We start from the raw sequence: 17,118 nt of genomic DNA on the forward strand, positions 1-17,118 counted from the left end.
ATGATAACCTGATGAGCCTTCCTTTATATGTTTTTTTCTTCTTTTCCATAGCTGCCTTGAGGATTCTTTCTTTGTCATTGATTTGTGGCTGTTTTATTCCTTGGGGAAGGCCTGTTTGGGGTGTGGTAACTCAGCATTCTGTTTGCTTCTTGCATTCAAGGATCTGTCTCTTCCAAAAGGGTATGGGAGTTTTCATCAATTATTTGTTTGAATATGCTCTCTATTCCTTTCTCTCTCTCTTTTTCTTCTGAAATACCCATTATTCTTATATTGCTCTTTCTGATGGAGTCAATTTTTGGTGAGCTCTCATTTCTTTTAATTCTTGAGTCTCTCTTCTTTCCTCTGTATCGTCTCTAGTTGTCTGTCTTCCATGTCACTGATTCTCCTCTATCTGGCCTGTTTTATTAGCTAAACTTGCTCTCTCATTTTTCAATTCATATATTGAGTTCTTCATCTCTGTTTTCAAAGTTTCAATCTCCTTGGTAATGTACTCATTTTCTTTTCTGAGCTGTAAAGTTGCCTATCAGTATTTTCTCACATTTTGTTGAGTATTTTCAAGACTTCAGTTTTGTATTCTCTATTGTTTAACTGCAAGGTTTCCGTGTGATTAAGATTGTTTTCTAGAGATTTTTCATTTTCTTTTTAAATTTTATTTAGAAAATTAAATTTTATGGGGTGACATTGATCAATAAGAGTACATAGGTTTCAGGTAAACATTTCTGTATAGCATTTGAACTGTTGGTTTTGTAGTGTACCCATCACACAAAGTCAGATTATTTTCAGTCACCATATATATGTCCCTCTTTACCACCCCCTCCCGTAACTACTTCACTTTTGTCTGTGTCCATGTGTTTCAGTTTTATATCCCACCTATGTGCGAAATCATACAGTTCTTAGCTTTTCTGATTTACTTATTCAACTTAGCATAATATTCTCAAAGTCCATCCATGTTGACACAAATGGCAATATTTCTTCATTTCTTATGGCTGAGTAGTATTTCATTGTATGTACCACATCTGCTTTATTTAATCTTCTTTCGAGGGGCACTTTGGTTGTTTCTGTGTCTTGGCCACTATCAATAATGCTGTGATAAATATGGGAGTACATGTGTCTTTGTGTACCAATGTTTTTGAGTTTTTAGGTAGATAGTAAAGGGCAATTCTATTCTTAAGTTTTTGAGGTACCACCATATTGTTTTCTGTAATGACCGTACCAGTTTACATTCCCACCAGCATTGAATGAAGATTCCTTTTTATCCACAGCCTCTCCAAAACTTGTTATTACCTGTGTTGTTGATTAACAGCCAGTTCAACAGGTATGAGGTGGTATCTCATTTTAGTTTTTATTTCTCTTAAGCATTTTATTTCACCCAGGCATTTCTCTAATATCTAGTGAAGATGAGCATCTTTTCATATATCTGTTGGCCATTTGTATGTCTTCTTGGGAGAAGTGTTTCTTCAGGTGCCCTCCCCATTTCTTAATTACCTGATTGTTGCTGAGCTTTGTGAATCCTTTATATATTTTGAATATTAATCCCATATCACAGTTGTTTGTGTATATCTTATATATTTTGAATATTAATTCCTTATCAGATTTATTGTTTGTGTATATCATCTGCTATTTGGTTGGCTCCCTTTTTGTTTTTTTATTAGTTTCTTTTGCTGTACAGAAGCTTTTTAGTTTGATATAGTCCCATTCATTTATTGTTGCCTTTACTTCTCTTGCCTTTGGGGTCAAGTTTATAAAATTTCTCTAAGGCCAAGGTTTATAAATTCAGTACCTATATTTTCTTTTTTCTTTTTTTTTTAAAGAATGTATCTTTTTTTAATTTATTCATTCATTTTTAGAGAGGAGAGAGAGAGGGAGAGAGAGAGACAGAGAGAAGGGGGGAGGAGCTGGAAGCATCAACTCCCATATGTGCCTTGACCAGGCAATCCCAGGGTTTCGAACCGGTGAACTCAGCATTTCCAGGTCGACGCTTTATCCACTGCGCCACCACAGGTCAGGCCTATTTTCTTCCATGTAATTTATTGTTTCAGATCTTGTATTTAGGTCTTTAATCCATTTTGTATTAATTTTTGTGCATGGGGCAAACTGTATTCAAGTTTCATTCTTTTGCATGTGACTTTCCAATTTTGCCAGCACCATTTGTTAAAGAGGCTTTCTTTTCTCCATTGTGTGTTTTTGGTTCCTTTGTCATAGATTTTTTGTTCATATATATGTGGTTTTATTTCTGTGCTCTCAGTTCTGTTCCATTGGTCTTTGTGTGTGTTTTTCATCCAATACCATGCTGTTTTGATTATTGTGGCTCCATAGTATGATATGAAATCAGGTTCTTTTTTCTCATGATTGTTTATTTTTCTTTCTGAACTGTAACTCTTCCTTGTGTAGCCATGGTGTTTGTCTGCCTTGAAGGCATTTGAGAGTTGTATTACTAAGAAATCAGGCTAAAAACAACTAAATGATAAATTAAAAAATAAAAATAATAAAAGAGAAAAACAAATACAAAGAACAAAACCCATAAAACAATAATCAAAAACAAAATAAAATAATAAAAGAAAAAATATTAGACGAAATATCTTCCCCAAACACCCAAGCAAACACACTTCCAAGCTTTTTTTTTTCCCCAGTAGATGGCGCTGGATTATTCATTTTAGCTCTGTGAAATTTTTAGGGTGGCCTCCCTGGAGAGGCTGATGTCACTACGAGGGAGGTGGGGCTGTAGTCACAATGATGGCTGGGGCTTGCTATGAGGTTTACAATTTTAGTAGTGGCGATCTTAGGACTCAGGGTGCTACTCTCTGTGTCTCAACAAAACAGGGGAAAGAGTGACTCTGTAGTACTAGCTCTGCCACTGTACCCATGAAGGGAGTGAGGCTGGATCTGGGAGGTGAGGGGTACCTCACTTTGTGATTTTGTGTCTCTTCTGAATATAGGTTGGTGGCATTCTGTGGGAAAACTGGTGATGACCCCATGCTCTGCTGCTTTGGTTCAGTATCTCCCCAAATTCTGCCCAGTCTCTCTGCTCCTGCACGCAGAAGGAGACCTAGTCATTTCAGGTTTCTCGCTGTCGGGAATCCTGACCACAATTGCATCTTTATCTTTCAACCCCTTTCTCAACCCTCCTTCCCTCTTTAGTCGATTTAGTGTGAGGATCTTTTAGGCAATTCTGTGAGCCCAGCTGGGGTTCTTTGGGTGAGTTATAGCTGTTCAGTTTTCAAAATTGTTGAAATTTCAAGGGTAGAGATCAAGGGTATCTCTCACTGCTGCCATTACTCGGACATCATCCTGACAGTTGCATTCTTTTTTTTTTTATTTTTTATTTTTCTGAAGCTAGAAACGGGGAGAGACAGTCAGACAGACTCCCGCATGCACCCGACCGGGATCCACCTGGCACGCCCACCAGGGGGCGACGCTCTGCCCCTCTGGGGCGTCGCTCTGTTGCGACCAGAGCCACTCTAGCGCCAAGGAGCCATCCCCAGCGCCCGGGCCGTCTTTGCTTCAATGGAGCCTTGGCTGCGGGAGGGGAAGAGAGAGACAGAGATGAAGGAGAGGGGGAGGGGTGGAGAAGCAGATGGGCGCTTCTCCTGTGTGCCCTGGCCGGGAATCGAACCCGGGACTTCTGCACACCAAGCCGACGCTCTACCACTGAGCCAACTGGCCAGGGCGACAGTTGCATTCTTGACCTGTTCTTCAACAAATGCTCTGAAAAATGGAAATAATTCTATGTAAGAATGATGGTGATTTAAATAAATACTTGTTTGTCATCTGTTCACTGTCCTTTCACCATTTTGGTAATGCAGTGGTTTCTGGAGAATCATTAGTTAAAGCAGCATACCAGTGATAGAATGTCAGACTGGATATAAGAAAAGTCATTCTTTCCTGTCTGTTAGTGATGCAGTGGATAGAGTGTTGACTCGGGATGCTGAGGTCCCCAGTTTGAAACCCTGAAGTTGAGGGCTGGAGCATGGACTTATTGGCTTGAGTGTGGTCTTCCCGGGTTGAATGTGGGGTCTCCAGCTTGCAGCCCGACATTGCTGGCTTGAGCCCAAGGTCACTGGCTTGAGTAAGCAGTCACTGGCTCAGCTTGAGGCCCCCCAGTCAAGGTACATATGAGGAGCAATTAGTGAATAACTAAAGTGAAGCAGCTATGAGTTGTTGCTTCTCGCCTCTCTCCTCCCTGTCTGTCTCTCTCTAAAAAAAAAGAAAAATCATTTTCCAAAATTGGTTAAAATGGGAGCAAAAGGATATACATCTGTGCCTTATTTTTTATTTAAAAAAATTTTTTTTATTTTTTGAATTTTTCTGAAGTTAGAAGCAGGGAGGCAGTCAGATAGACTCCTGTATGCACCTGACCGGGATCCACCTGGCATGCCCACCAGGGGGTGATGCTTTGCCCATCTGGGGCATTGCTCCATTGCAACCGGAGCCATTCTAGTGCCTGAGGTAGAGGCCGTGGAGCCGTCCTCAGCACCTGGGCTAACTTTGCTCCAATGGAGCCTTGGCTGCAGGAGAGGAAGAGAGAGACAGAGAGAAAGTAGAGGGTAAGTGTGAAGAAGCAGATGAGCATTTCTCCTGTGTGCCCTGGACAGGAATTGAACCTGAGATTTCCACATTCTGGGCTGACGCTCTACCACTTAGCCAACCGGCCAGGGCCTGTGTGCCATTCTGATTGGCTTCCTACGTATAGTTACATAGCTTCCCTACCTACACTCCACCTACCTCTCTGAATGCAATTTCTAAATCCAAACCTGACCATATTCCTTGACAGAAGAGACTCTTTACCATTCTCTTCAAGATGCTGCCCACCTCTTCAGCTTTTTGTCTCACTGGGCATTTTTTTTGTATTAAGTGAGAGGTGAGGAGCCAGAGAGATAGACTCCTGTATGCACCCCAACCAGGATCCATCCTTCAAGCCCCATCTGGAGCCACTGCTATGTTGCTTGGCAACTGAGCTACTTCAGTGCCTGATGCTAGGCCATAGAGCCATCCTCAGTGCCCAGGGCAAACTTGCTCGACCTATTCGAGCCATGGCTGCAGGAGGAGAAGAGAAAGAGAAAAGGGGGAGATGGAGGAGTGGGGAAGCAAATGGTCACTTCTCCTATGTGCCCCGACCTGGAATCAACCTGGGACTTCCACATGCTGGGCGGTTGCTCTACCGCTGAGCAAATGGGCCAGGGTCTCATTGGGCTTCTTCACCTTGTGTTCCAGCTGTTGGAAATGCCATCATTCCCAGGCATGGTTTGTTTATGTCTCTGTGGCTTTCGTGTTCCTCCCAGTGCCAGGCTGCTTAGAGTACACCTACCCATCTTCTGACAATAAGTTTAAGTTGATACTGTGAAGGCTTATCTTCCCACCTCCCCTCTTCTAGTGAACAATATGCACTATTTCTTTTTGGCATATATCTAGAAATGGCTTGCTGGGCCACAGGGTAAGCATGTTTTTTATCTTTAGCAAATACTGTCAGTTTTCCAAATGATTGGGTGATTTTACTAGTAATGTGGTGCTGCAGATGCTCCATATATTCACCTGGTTGTTTTTGTTTTTTTCACCTGGTTTTAATTTTATTTATTTATATTTTCTGAGAGAGAGAGAGAGAGAGAGGCAGATAGGGACAGACAGGAGGTAGATGAGAACATCAACTTGTAGTTGCGGCACTTGAGTTCATTGATTGCTTTTTGTTCGTGCCTTGAATGGGGTACTACAGCCGAGCCAATACCTCTTGCTCAAGCCAATGACCTTGGTCTTCAATCTAGAACCTTTGAGCTCAAGCCAGTGACCTTGGGGTCATGTCTATGATCCCATGCTCATGCTGGCTACCCCGCACTCAAACTGGTGAACCCACACTCAAGCCAGCAACCTCAGGCTTCCAAATCTGCGTCTTCAGCTTCTCAAGCCAACACTCTTTCCACTATGCTACTTCCTCATCTAGCTGGTGGTGTCATTCTTTTCATTTCAGCCATTCTGGTGGATAATAGTATTTCATTGAGGTATTGATGTACGTTTCCCTGATGACTGGTGAGGTTGAGCATCTTTTTATGTGCTGGCAGTACATTTGGAATCCTCTTTTGTAAAGTACCTGCTTTTAATGTATTTTCTAAATGTATTTCCTTTTTTAGATATATGCATTGCAAATATTTTATCCAATGTGAGACTTTTCACTTTCTTGGTGGTATCTTTTGATGAACAGAATTTTTTATTTTTGATCAATTTCATTTTTTTTTTAAATTTTATTTTTTACAGAGACAGAGCGAGAGTCAGAGAGAGGGATAGATAGGGACAGACAGACAGGAACGAAGAGAGATGAGAAGCATCAATCATCAGTTTTTCGTTGTGACACCTTAGTTGTTCATTGATTGCTTTCTCATATGTGCCTTGACCATGGGCCTTCAGCAGACCGAGTAACCACTTGCTCAAGTCAGCGACCTTGAGTCCAAGCTGGTGAGCTTTTTGCTCACACAAGATGAGCCCGCGCTTAAGCTGGCGACCTTGATGTCTCGAACCTGGATCTTCTGCATCCCAGTCCGACACTCTATCCACTGCACCACTGCCTGGTCAGACTCAATTTCAGTTTGTTTTTAAAAAAGAAAGATTTTGATCTAGTTTGAAAGGTATTTTTGGGGGACTAGGGGGCAAATGGAGAATTACTTAATAGGCATAAAGTTTGAAACAAAATGAACATGCTCTATTGATGTGTTGTACAGCATTGTACCTATAGTCAACAACACCGAATTGTACACTTAAAATTTTGTTAAGAGGAGAGGTCTTATGTTAAATGTTATCACCACAATAAAATAAAATAACAATTATCTGTGTTGTAGGTAACAGTCCACTGAATGAAAACAAAAAAAGACAGGAATGAATTAAGAAAACAGATAGTTATAGAATAATGGAGTTAGAAAGGATGTCTAGATATAGTGTTTTTCAGATGCCAGTTAACTATCCTTTGTTGTATGAAGAGTGTAAACCCAGTGACCTTAGTTGAGTTTGCCTATCATCAGGATGATTTCTCTCTGCCTTTGTGGTTCCCAAAATATTTCTCCTCTGTTTTCACCAGTGTTCCCAAGTTTAAAAGTAAAAAGATTGAAAACCACTGGTCTAGAAGTTACTGGGTTAGTTTTTTCAGTTTTACATAGATATGAACAAAACAACTTTGAGAGATGTGTGCTGTGCTTATGGTAGCTATATGTATTTCAGATCTTTTCAAAATAAGTTTTCATTGGATTTTTGTTTATTTTACAAGTAATACAGTTTTTTAATAGGTCAAGAAAAAATATATATAATTTTTTTACTTCCAAACCTTTCTCCCTAAAGAAACCAGTGCTATCAATTGGTATATAATCATCTGTACTTATATTTCTGTATGCATACAAATACATATGATTTTCTTTTGTTCTTTACAAATATGAGATTTTGCTTGCTTTTTAACTTAAAAATAGCAGACATTTTATATTTGTGTATGTCAGCATATGTGTGTGTGTCCTATTTTTGTGGCCATGTGAATGAGCACTATAATTCTTTTATTTGTGTGTGTTTTTATGATAGTCTCGAATTGCTATTGAAGTTAGACTCTGTAAAATTTTAAATTGTAGTAGATACCATGATAGCTTTATTCCAAAATGATGGTGGCTACTAGTGCTTATTTTTGATTGCTAGTACTAACTCTTACCACTTTAAAAAATTTTCAACCAAACTGATGAATGAAAATTACCTAGTTTTTTTTTTACAGAGACGGAGAGTGAGTCAGAGATAGGGATAGACAGGGACAGACAGACAGGAATGGAGAGAGATGAGAAGCATCAATCATTAGTTTTTCGTTGCGCATTGCGACACCTTAGTTGTTCATTGATTACTTTCTCATATGTGCCTTGACTGCGGGCCTTCAGCAGACTGAGTAACCCCTTGCTTGAGCCAGCAACCTTGGGTCCAAGCTGGTGAGCTTTTGCTCAAACCAGATGAGCCCGTGCTCAAGCTGGCAACCTCGGGGTCTCGAAACTTGGTCCTCCGCATCCCAGTCCGACGCTCTATCCACTGCGCCACCACCTGGTCAGGCGAAAATTACCTAGTTTTAATACATACCTTCCAAACCACTAATGAGGTGGTACATTTTTTTCTAGTTGATTATTTCTATCTCTTCTGTAATTACCTGTAGATATATCTGAATTTTTTTTCTTATTTGCTAGTTCATAGAATAAGTGTGTATAATCCTTTTTTGTGTTCATTGCATTTTCTTCCCATGTATTTTTTTTGTTTATAGTACTTTACATATATATAATGCTTTTATATAATTAATTCTGTATTTCCTTTTATGGCTTCTTGTTTCCTGATTTGCTTAAGAAGGTTTCTCTCCCGTAGGCTACAGAGATATTCACAAATATTCTTCATGTTCTTTTATTTTTACATATAGCTCTTAAACCCATGAGGGAATTATTTTTGTATGTAACATGAAGAATGGGTCTAACTTTGTTTTCTCCAAATGGATTGCCATTTAGGCCAGTATGCAGCACCATTATTAAGTCAGCTTCTTGTCATATTGAAATCTATTAATTGAAATGTTTTCAGCCTTGGCTGGATAGCTCAATTGGTTAGAGCAGGGGTAGTCAAGCATTTTATACCTACCGCCCACTTTTGTATCTCTGTTAGTAGTAAAATTTTCTAACCGCCCACCAGTTCCACAGTAATGGTGATTTATAAAGTAGGGAAGTAACTTTACTTTATAAAATTTATAAAGCAGAGTTACAGAAAGTTAAAGCATATAATAATAATTACTTATCAAGTACTTTATGTAAGATTTTTGCTAGGTTGGCAGAATAAATCTTTATAAAACAACTTACTATAGTTAAATCTATCCTTTTATTTATACTTTGGTTGCTCCACCACCGCCCACCATGAAAGCTGGAACGCCCACTAGTGGGCGGTAGGGACCAGGTTGACTACCACTGGGTTAGAGCATCACATGGAAACACCAAGGTTGCGGGTTTGATCCCTGGTCAGTGCACATATGGGAAGTGGTCAGTGAATGTACAACTAAGTGGAACAACAAATGAATGCTTCCCTCTCTCTCCCTTACTCTGCCTGTATCTCTAAAATCAAATCAATTAAAATAAGTTTTAGTTTTCAAGAGGACTACAGTGAAAAGTTTTTATGCAAAGTAGGAAAGGAATACTTTCCACAAGGTACTTTATTTTGATCTGCCAGATAATTTTTAAATGGCTTTATTGAGATATAATTCATGTTCTAATTTAAAATATACAATTCAATAATTATTAGTATATTCACATAGTTATGTAATCATCACCAACACCTAATTTTAGAACCTTTCATCTTGGTACCCATTAATAGTCACTCTCCATCCCTAGCATTCCCCCTATTCCCTAGCTAACCACTATCTACTCTCTTTCTTTATAGATTTGCCTTTTATGAACATTTCACATAAATGGAGTCATAATATAATGTCTTTGAACCTTCTTTCATTTAGCATAATGTTTTCAGTGTTTGTATTTGCTGTTGCATGTTCAGTATTTCATTCCTTTTTATTTATGAGTAATATTTCATTGTAGGGATCATGTTGCTTGGAACACGTGTGTATAAGTTTTTGTGTGGACATAAATTTTCTTTTTATTTCTATACCTAGGGGTGAAATTGCTGGTTCACATGGTAATACTGTTTAACCTTTAGAAGAACTGCTAGACGTTTCCAAAGCACATGTACTGTTTCATATTTTTACTCCAGTTTCTCCTCAGAAATTTATTTATTTGTTTATTTTACCATGTGCATAAGAGACAGGGACAGACACACAGGACAGGAGAGAGATGAAAAGTATCAGTTCTTCGTTGAGGCACCTTAGTTCTTCATCTCACATGTGCCTTGACTGGAGGGCTCCAGCCAAGCCAGTGACCCTTGCTTAAGCTAGTGACCTTGGGCTCATGCCAGCAACCATGGGGTAATGTTTATGATGCTACACTCAAGCTGGCAATCCTGTGCTCAAGTGGTGAGCCCGTGCTCTAGCCAGAGGAGCCCACGCTCAAGCCAGCAACCTTGGGGTTTCAAACCTGGGTCCTTAACGTTTCAAACTGATGCTCTATCCATTGCACCTCCCTGTGGTCAGACTTCACAGAAAATTTTTATAAAATAACAAGTGACTTTTTTGTTTAGTGCACAACCATATGCACTGGCTCTGAGTTGATTGCCTCTTACCCTAGTGGAAAAATCTTTCTAATGTAACTTCTGCTTCTCTCCTGCTGCCAGTTTAGAAATCCCTAGGGATAGAGATCAGTGTCTCTATATATTCCTTGCAACCACAGCCCTATCCCACCTCTTTTAAAAAATAGAATTGAAGTTATATAAATGATCCATGTTAATTTTGCTTCTCAGGAAGAGCTAAATAAGATTTGAGTAGTTTATCATCCGACAGTCAACAAATAGAATTTTTTTCCTTATGATTTAGCTTTGGGGGTGCTTTTTGTGTATATTTTCCCTTTGCGGCTTACTAATTTTAATTTATGTCTGCTCTTTCTCTTTTTGTTCTAAGTTTCTAGAAGTGGTTTGTTGGTATAATAGTTCTTTTGGTCATGAGATACATTCTTTCCTTCAGTTTAGTGTTCCTGAAATTAGAAAATAACAAAATTGATAACCACATTTAATAAGACAGTGGCTTTTAAATTTTTTTTACCTTGAAAATGTGGTCACTAATTCATGAAGCCTTTAAAATTAGTGGCATCTTGGAACTTAACAAACATATGCAGTATATAAATACGAAAATAACTAGGTTTATTTGTGATGAGTCCTTTGAAAATTAGGAGTTGTTGGCAATTGTCACCATCTTTTTTTTTTATTTCTGCAGTGAGAAGCAGGGAGGCAGAGAGACAGACTCCCACATGTGCCCGACCGGGATCCACCCGGCATGCCCACCAGGGGGCAGTGCTCTGCCTATCTGGGGCGTTGCTCTGTTGCAACCAGAGCCATTCTAGTGCCTGAGGCAGAGGTCATAGAGCCATCCTCAGCGCCCGGGCCAACTTTGCTCCAATGGAGCCTTGGCTGTAGGAGGGGTAGAGAGAGAAAAAGGAGAGGGGGAAGCGTGGAGTAACAGATGGGCGCTTCTCCTTGTGCCCCAGCCGGGAATCGAACTTGGCACATCCACACATCGGAGGCTGATGCTCTACCACTGAGCCAACTGGCTAGGGCCTCACCATCTTTTAAACCAGGGGTAGTCAACCTTTTTATACCTACCGCCCACTTTTGTATCTCTGTTAGTAGTAAAATTTTCTAACCGCGCACCGGTTCCACAGTAATGGTGATTTATAAAGTAGGAAGTAACTTTACTTTATAAAATTTATAAAGCAGAGTTACAGCAAGTTAAAGCATATAATAATAATTACTTACCAAGTACTTTATGTAAGATTTTTGCTAGGTTGGCAGAATAAATCTTTATAAAACAACTTACTATAGTTAAATCTATCTTTTTATTTATACTTTGGTTGCTCTGCTACCGCCCACAATGAAAGCTGGAACGCCCACTAGTGGGCGGTAGGGACCAGGTTGACTACCACTGTTTTAAATGAAGGGTCCTGTGGTTGAGTGAAAAAGCTTAGTTTGTTTCTCTTTGAAAGTGTAGTTTATATTTTATAAATTATGATGAGTAAATTTTTTAGGAACATAGTTCAAAAATTTTTTTTATTATTATTCAGTTTTTAGAGAGGAGAGAGACAGAGGAGAGAGAGACAGAGAGAGAGAAGGAGGGAGGAGCTGGAAGCATCAACTCCCATATGTGCCTTGACCAGGCAAGCCCAGGGTTTCGAACCGGCCACCTCAGCATTTCCAGGTCGACGCTTTATCCACTGCGCCACCACAGGTCAGACCATAGTTCAGATTTTATTGGTATCTTCATGAAGATATTTTAAGCATTTTATAATTTCAGTGACTTATGTAATGTCAGTGATTCAGTGGTTTAATGTAAAACATCTTAAACCAGAAAACTGCTTACCTTTTGACTTTTGAGGAGCTAATTTCATTGTTATATACATAGTATTTATTTTTAAAATTGTATAAACAGTAAGAGCTTATAAAATATTTAAAGAAAAATATTCTTTAATATTTTTATTTTGTCTAGTGTTTTTTAGTCTTTATATACATAGTTAAAAATATAGTAATAAATATATTGTTTATTCAGTGACTAGGTATTTATTGAATATCTTTTATATTCCAGGTACTTTTTGCTTAAGGCTACAGCAGTGAATAAGGCAGACAGGATTCTTATTCTTGTAGAATAGATGGTCTAGTGCAGGGGTCAGGAACTTTTTTGGCTGAGAGAGCCATGAACGCTACATATTTTAAAATGTAAGTCCGTGAGAGCCATACAATGACCCGTGTTCATTATGCATTATCCAATAAACATTTGGTGGTGTCCCAGAGGACAGCTGTGATTGGCTCCAGCCACCCACAACCATGAACATGAGCGGAAGGAAATGAATGGATTGTAATACATGAGAATGTTTTATATTTTTAACATTATTATTTTTTTTATTAAAGATTTGTTTGTGAGCCAGATGCAGCCATCAAAAGAGTCACATCTGGCTCGCGAGCCATAGGTTCCCAACCCCTGGTATAGAGGAAAATACGGATATTAAACTTACTAGTATGATAAGTGTTAAAAGAATTACAATATGCTGCATGAGCACTTAACAGAAAGATCCTCGATGGTCGAAGGGGTTAAGAAACATCTCCCTGACGAAGTACCTTTAATCTGAGATGAAAAGGATGAGTAGAAGTCATCTGTGAAGCAGGCAGAAGAGAGTCTTAAGGATAGAGAACTATGTATCTCCTAGGCCCTAGGGAATGGAACGCAGATGTTTGATGAACTGGAAAGTACTTAGATCACATATGTCACACATAACATGTTTTTGCTTTTTCTGGTTGTCATTTGCCCGTGCTTTGCTCATAGCAGAGTGGGAAATGGTGAGACTAGAAGAAGGTAGGGGCAGATAACAACAGCAGCAATAAAAGTAAACACTGGGCCCTGGCCGGTTGGCTCAGTGGTAGAGCGTCGGCCTGGTGTGCAGGAGTCCCCGGTTCGATTCCTGGCCAGGGCACACAGGAGAAGCGCCCATATTCTTCTCTACCCCTCCCCCTCTCCTTCCTCTCTGTCTCTCTCTTCCCCTCCCGCAGCCAAGGCTCCACTGGAGCAAAGTTTGCCCGGGCGATGAGGATGGCTCTGTGGCCTCTCTGCCTCAGGCGCTAGAATGGCTCTGATTGCGCCAGAGCGACACCCCAAGATGGGCAGAGCATCACCCCCTGGTGGGCATGCCGGGTGGATCCTGGTTGGGCGCATGCGGGAGTCTGTCTGACTGCCTCCCGTTTCCAACTTCGGAAAAATACAAAAGAAAAAAAAAAAAAGTAAACACTGACATGTGTGTGAAGTACTTTTTTTTCTTTTAGATCTTATTTATTCATTTTAGAGAGAGGAGAGAGAGAAAGGTGGGGGAATCTTGGAAACATCAACTCATAGTAATTAATTCTTGTATGTGCCTTGAGCGAACAAGCCCAGGGTTTTGAACTTGTGACCTCAGTGTCCCAGATCAACACCTTATCCACTGTGCCACCACAAGTCAGGCTAAGTATTTTTCATATGTTAGTTCATTGAACCCTAATAATAGTTTTTATTCACAAGTGAGAACTGAGGCATGCAGTGCCTTGACCAAAATTAATATAGCAGAACTGGCATCTGAGACTATACATTCTGGATCCAGAGTTTGTATCATTAAGCACTACAGCATACTGCAATGCATATCTAACATAAGTTATGACTAAAATTGGGAATTGTTATATCTGAAGACCAGTATGAAACAATTCAAAGGTTTTAAGTAGGGAAATGACATAATCAGGTTGTTAAATCACTTTTCTGGCTACATCTTGGAAAAGGAACTGCAGGAGAGGAAGGGGGATATACAAACATGTTGGAAGGCCACTGCTATTTTGTGGGCAAGAAATGTTTTCTTGGACAGGTCGGTAACAATGGAATTAGAGAAGTGCATGTAATGAAAAAATTATATATATGGTATTGACAAATGTTTGTGTTAGATTTAAGTTTGGAAATAAGGGAGTATGAGGAATCAAAGAAGACTGCCAGATTTCTGGCTTGAGCAACTGGTAGTACCATGATTTCTTAGCTAATATGATGCATCCTAAGAAATATGATGATGAGCTATAAAAATTTAAAGACTATGAAACCTAGGAAATTAGAATGCAATAATGTGGTATAAAATTTTTAAAGTCTTACATACTTTATATCTTTTTTTGGGGAGGGCTGAATGATGCCTTTTATTGCTTTTCAGGCAGTGGGGGTTGGGGGGTGCTCAGGAGCTCTTCGTGGGGCGGGCTCGCTTCCTCTTGACCATCACGGGCTTCTGGTTGCACAGGATGGCGCTGGTCCTGCGGATGGCGGCCATGTGGAGATCTGGGCGGTACCTGTTCTTGCGGATTATGTGCCGGATGCTGCTCAGGGTGGGCCGGGCGTTCTTGTTGATGGTCCTCACGTAGGAGGTGGCCAGCTTTTGCTGGCCGCTTCTCCGCTTCATAACGACCACCACGCCTTTGCCCTCGGCCGCCGGCTCCATGGCCGCGGTCTTGCGGTGGTTCAGCCCGTTCTAGCTGAAGGAGTTGCCAGCCTTCAGATTATTGGGTTCGGTGATGTAAGTCTGCTTGTTCCTCTTGATCAGGAAGCTGGAGCAGTTCCGTAAGACCGACCATTGCAGGTGGGCAGACATGGCGGCAGCTCCTCTCCCTGGCACAGCGGGAGATGAAAAGAGGCCTATATCTTTTTTTTTAAATGTTGAGAAATAGAACAGAGATTATAGTCTCTTATGTTTAAGACCACAAAAAGAATTTATCACAGGTGAGACAAATTGGATTTTAGTTATTTTAAGCTAAAAATCTGCCAACATTGTTCAGTCTGCAATGGCAATTTTAGGTAGGTGTACTTGCTCAAAAAGAAAAACTTATTCTTAAATATTAGAAACAGTTAAGATAAATTACCTTTTTTACAAAGTTTAAAAACCTATAAAAATTCATTCAATTTATATATTATCATACTGCCTTCCTTTGTATATATCATGAATATATATTCACAAATCTGCTTGACCTTTCTATTTAAATGTTTCACAGGTATCTAAAATTTTTTTATTTTTTATTTTAGTATTATTTATTTTTATGATAGAGAGAAAGGGACAGAGAGAGGGACAGACAGGAAGGGAGAGAAAGGAGAAGCACCAATTCTTTGTTGCATTACCTTAGTTCAGTAGTTCTCAAAGTGTGCGCCAGGGCGCACTGGTGTGCCCATAAGATTTCCAGATATGGTCTCTTAGTTCCTGAGATTAGCATTAGAGAGGAGAGAGCAGAAAAAAAAAAAAAAAAAAGGATTTCCAGGTATGCCCTGTGGTATTCCGGAGAAATATGTGCCTGTTGGGGACCAACAGGGATTTTGGAGTTTAGATTTTGGGGGGACAGAGGGGTGGGGAATTGTCTGTAAGATGACAGTCTGCCTAACCCCTGACCTCATTTGCTTGATTAATTTGCCAAAGGCTGTTAAGTTGTGGTGCTGGATTGTTTACACTACCCCCCATGTTCCTGGGAAAGACTAGAGGCAAGTTTCTTTTATCCTTTGTTTGCTGTAAAGTTAAGCTGATACTTTTGGTGGGGGGGTTTCTGCACTCAACACAAGAGTAAAAAGAGGAATTCTTCAATGTATTGATGAGGAAATGAGAGTTTGCCTTTCAAATATATGCCTAAACATTGAAGAAATTGCTAGGACGCATCAGGCTCATGTTTTTCATAAACACAAGAATGAAAATAACACATTCGTGCTGGGACCTGCCGAATTTACTAAATGTTAGCTAAGAATGTATCTATAACTTTTTTGTCGTTTTATTTTTATTTATTTTTTTTATTTTTTTTTATTTTTGCATTTTTCTGAAGCTGGAAATAGGGAGAGACAGTCAGACAGACTCCCGCATGCGCCCGACCGGGATCCACCCGGCACGCCCACCATGGGGCGACGCTCTGCCCACCAGGGGGCGATGCTCTGCCCATCCTGGGCGTCGCCATGTTGCGACCAGAGCCACTCTAGTGCCTGAGGCAGAGGCCACAGAGCCATCCCCAGCGCCCGGGCCATCTTTGCTCCAATGGAGCCTTGGCTGCGGGAGGGGAAGAGAGAGACAGAGAGGAAGGCGCGGCGGAGGGGTGGAGAAGCAAATGGGCGCTTCTCCTGTGTGCCCTGGCCGGGAATCAAACCCGGGTCCTCCGCACGCTAGGCCGACGCTCTACCGCTGAGCCAACTGGCCAGGACTCGTTTTATTTTTTAATCCTTCTTTTTTACAAATTGTAAAAAGCATAACTCAAAAAATGTAACAAAAATGTTTTTTTAATGTCAAAATAAATTTAATTTTGTCGTATTTATTTAGTTTAATTACCATTAAAGCATGCTTGGACTTTATATATTTTTTCTTTAATATTTGACTTATTATAACATTTCTCAGTAATTTGTATATAATGTGCCTACAATTATTTGTAGGATTTTAAATGCACCTCAACTTCAAAAAGTTTGAGAACCTTAGTTGTTCACTGATTGCTTTCTCACATGTACCTTGACCAGGGACTACAGCAGAGTGAGTGACCCCTTGCTCAAGCTGGTGACCTTGTTCTCAAGCCAGAGACCTTGGGCTTCAAGCCAGCAACCTTTGGGCTCAAGCCAGTGACTATGGACTCAAATCAGTGACTATGAGGTCATGTCTATGAACCCACATTCAAGCCAATGACCCCACGCACAAGCTGGTGAGCCTGTGCTCAGGAGACAACCTTAGGGTTTCAAACCTGGGTCCTCCGTATCCTCGTCCGACTCTATCTACTGTGCCATCTCCTGGTCAGGCTAAAACTTAGTAAATGTATTGCTGAACTCTTGATCTCCCTTTCCTGTCTCATCCTGGCAAACAAAAATGTTAGCCCCAAGAAGGCAGGACTCTTTTGTGTTTTTTTGCACTGCTGTGTCTCCAGTTCATGTTACATAGTGGACACTCAATAAATATTTATTAGTTTTAGGAATATCTTTTTTTTTTTTTACAGAGACAC

At 40.2% G+C, this 17,118-nt stretch overlaps 1 protein-coding gene and 1 pseudogene across 4 annotated transcripts in view; one reads left to right on the plus strand and one right to left on the minus strand.

Annotated features, from left to right (window-relative positions):
• ASH1L (ASH1 like histone lysine methyltransferase) overlaps positions 1 to 17,118 on the plus strand; it is a 319,672-nt gene that overhangs the window by 35,967 nt on the left and 266,587 nt on the right. The window contains exon 2 of one of the 4 annotated variants that reach the window (XM_066261893.1): positions 11,688 to 11,851. The exons of the other annotated variants lie outside the window; for them this stretch is intronic. The gene's annotated coding sequence lies outside the window, so the exon portion shown is untranslated. The remainder of the gene's footprint in view (positions 1 to 11,687; positions 11,852 to 17,118) is intronic. 4 annotated transcript variants of the gene reach the window in all.
• LOC136326249 (large ribosomal subunit protein eL28 pseudogene) overlaps positions 14,301 to 17,118 on the minus strand; it is a 65,739-nt pseudogene continuing 62,921 nt past the window's right edge.

This window comes from Saccopteryx bilineata, chromosome 2 (assembly GCF_036850765.1).
Source record: "Saccopteryx bilineata isolate mSacBil1 chromosome 2, mSacBil1_pri_phased_curated, whole genome shotgun sequence".
NCBI classification, from domain to species: Eukaryota; Metazoa; Chordata; class Mammalia; order Chiroptera; family Emballonuridae; genus Saccopteryx; species Saccopteryx bilineata.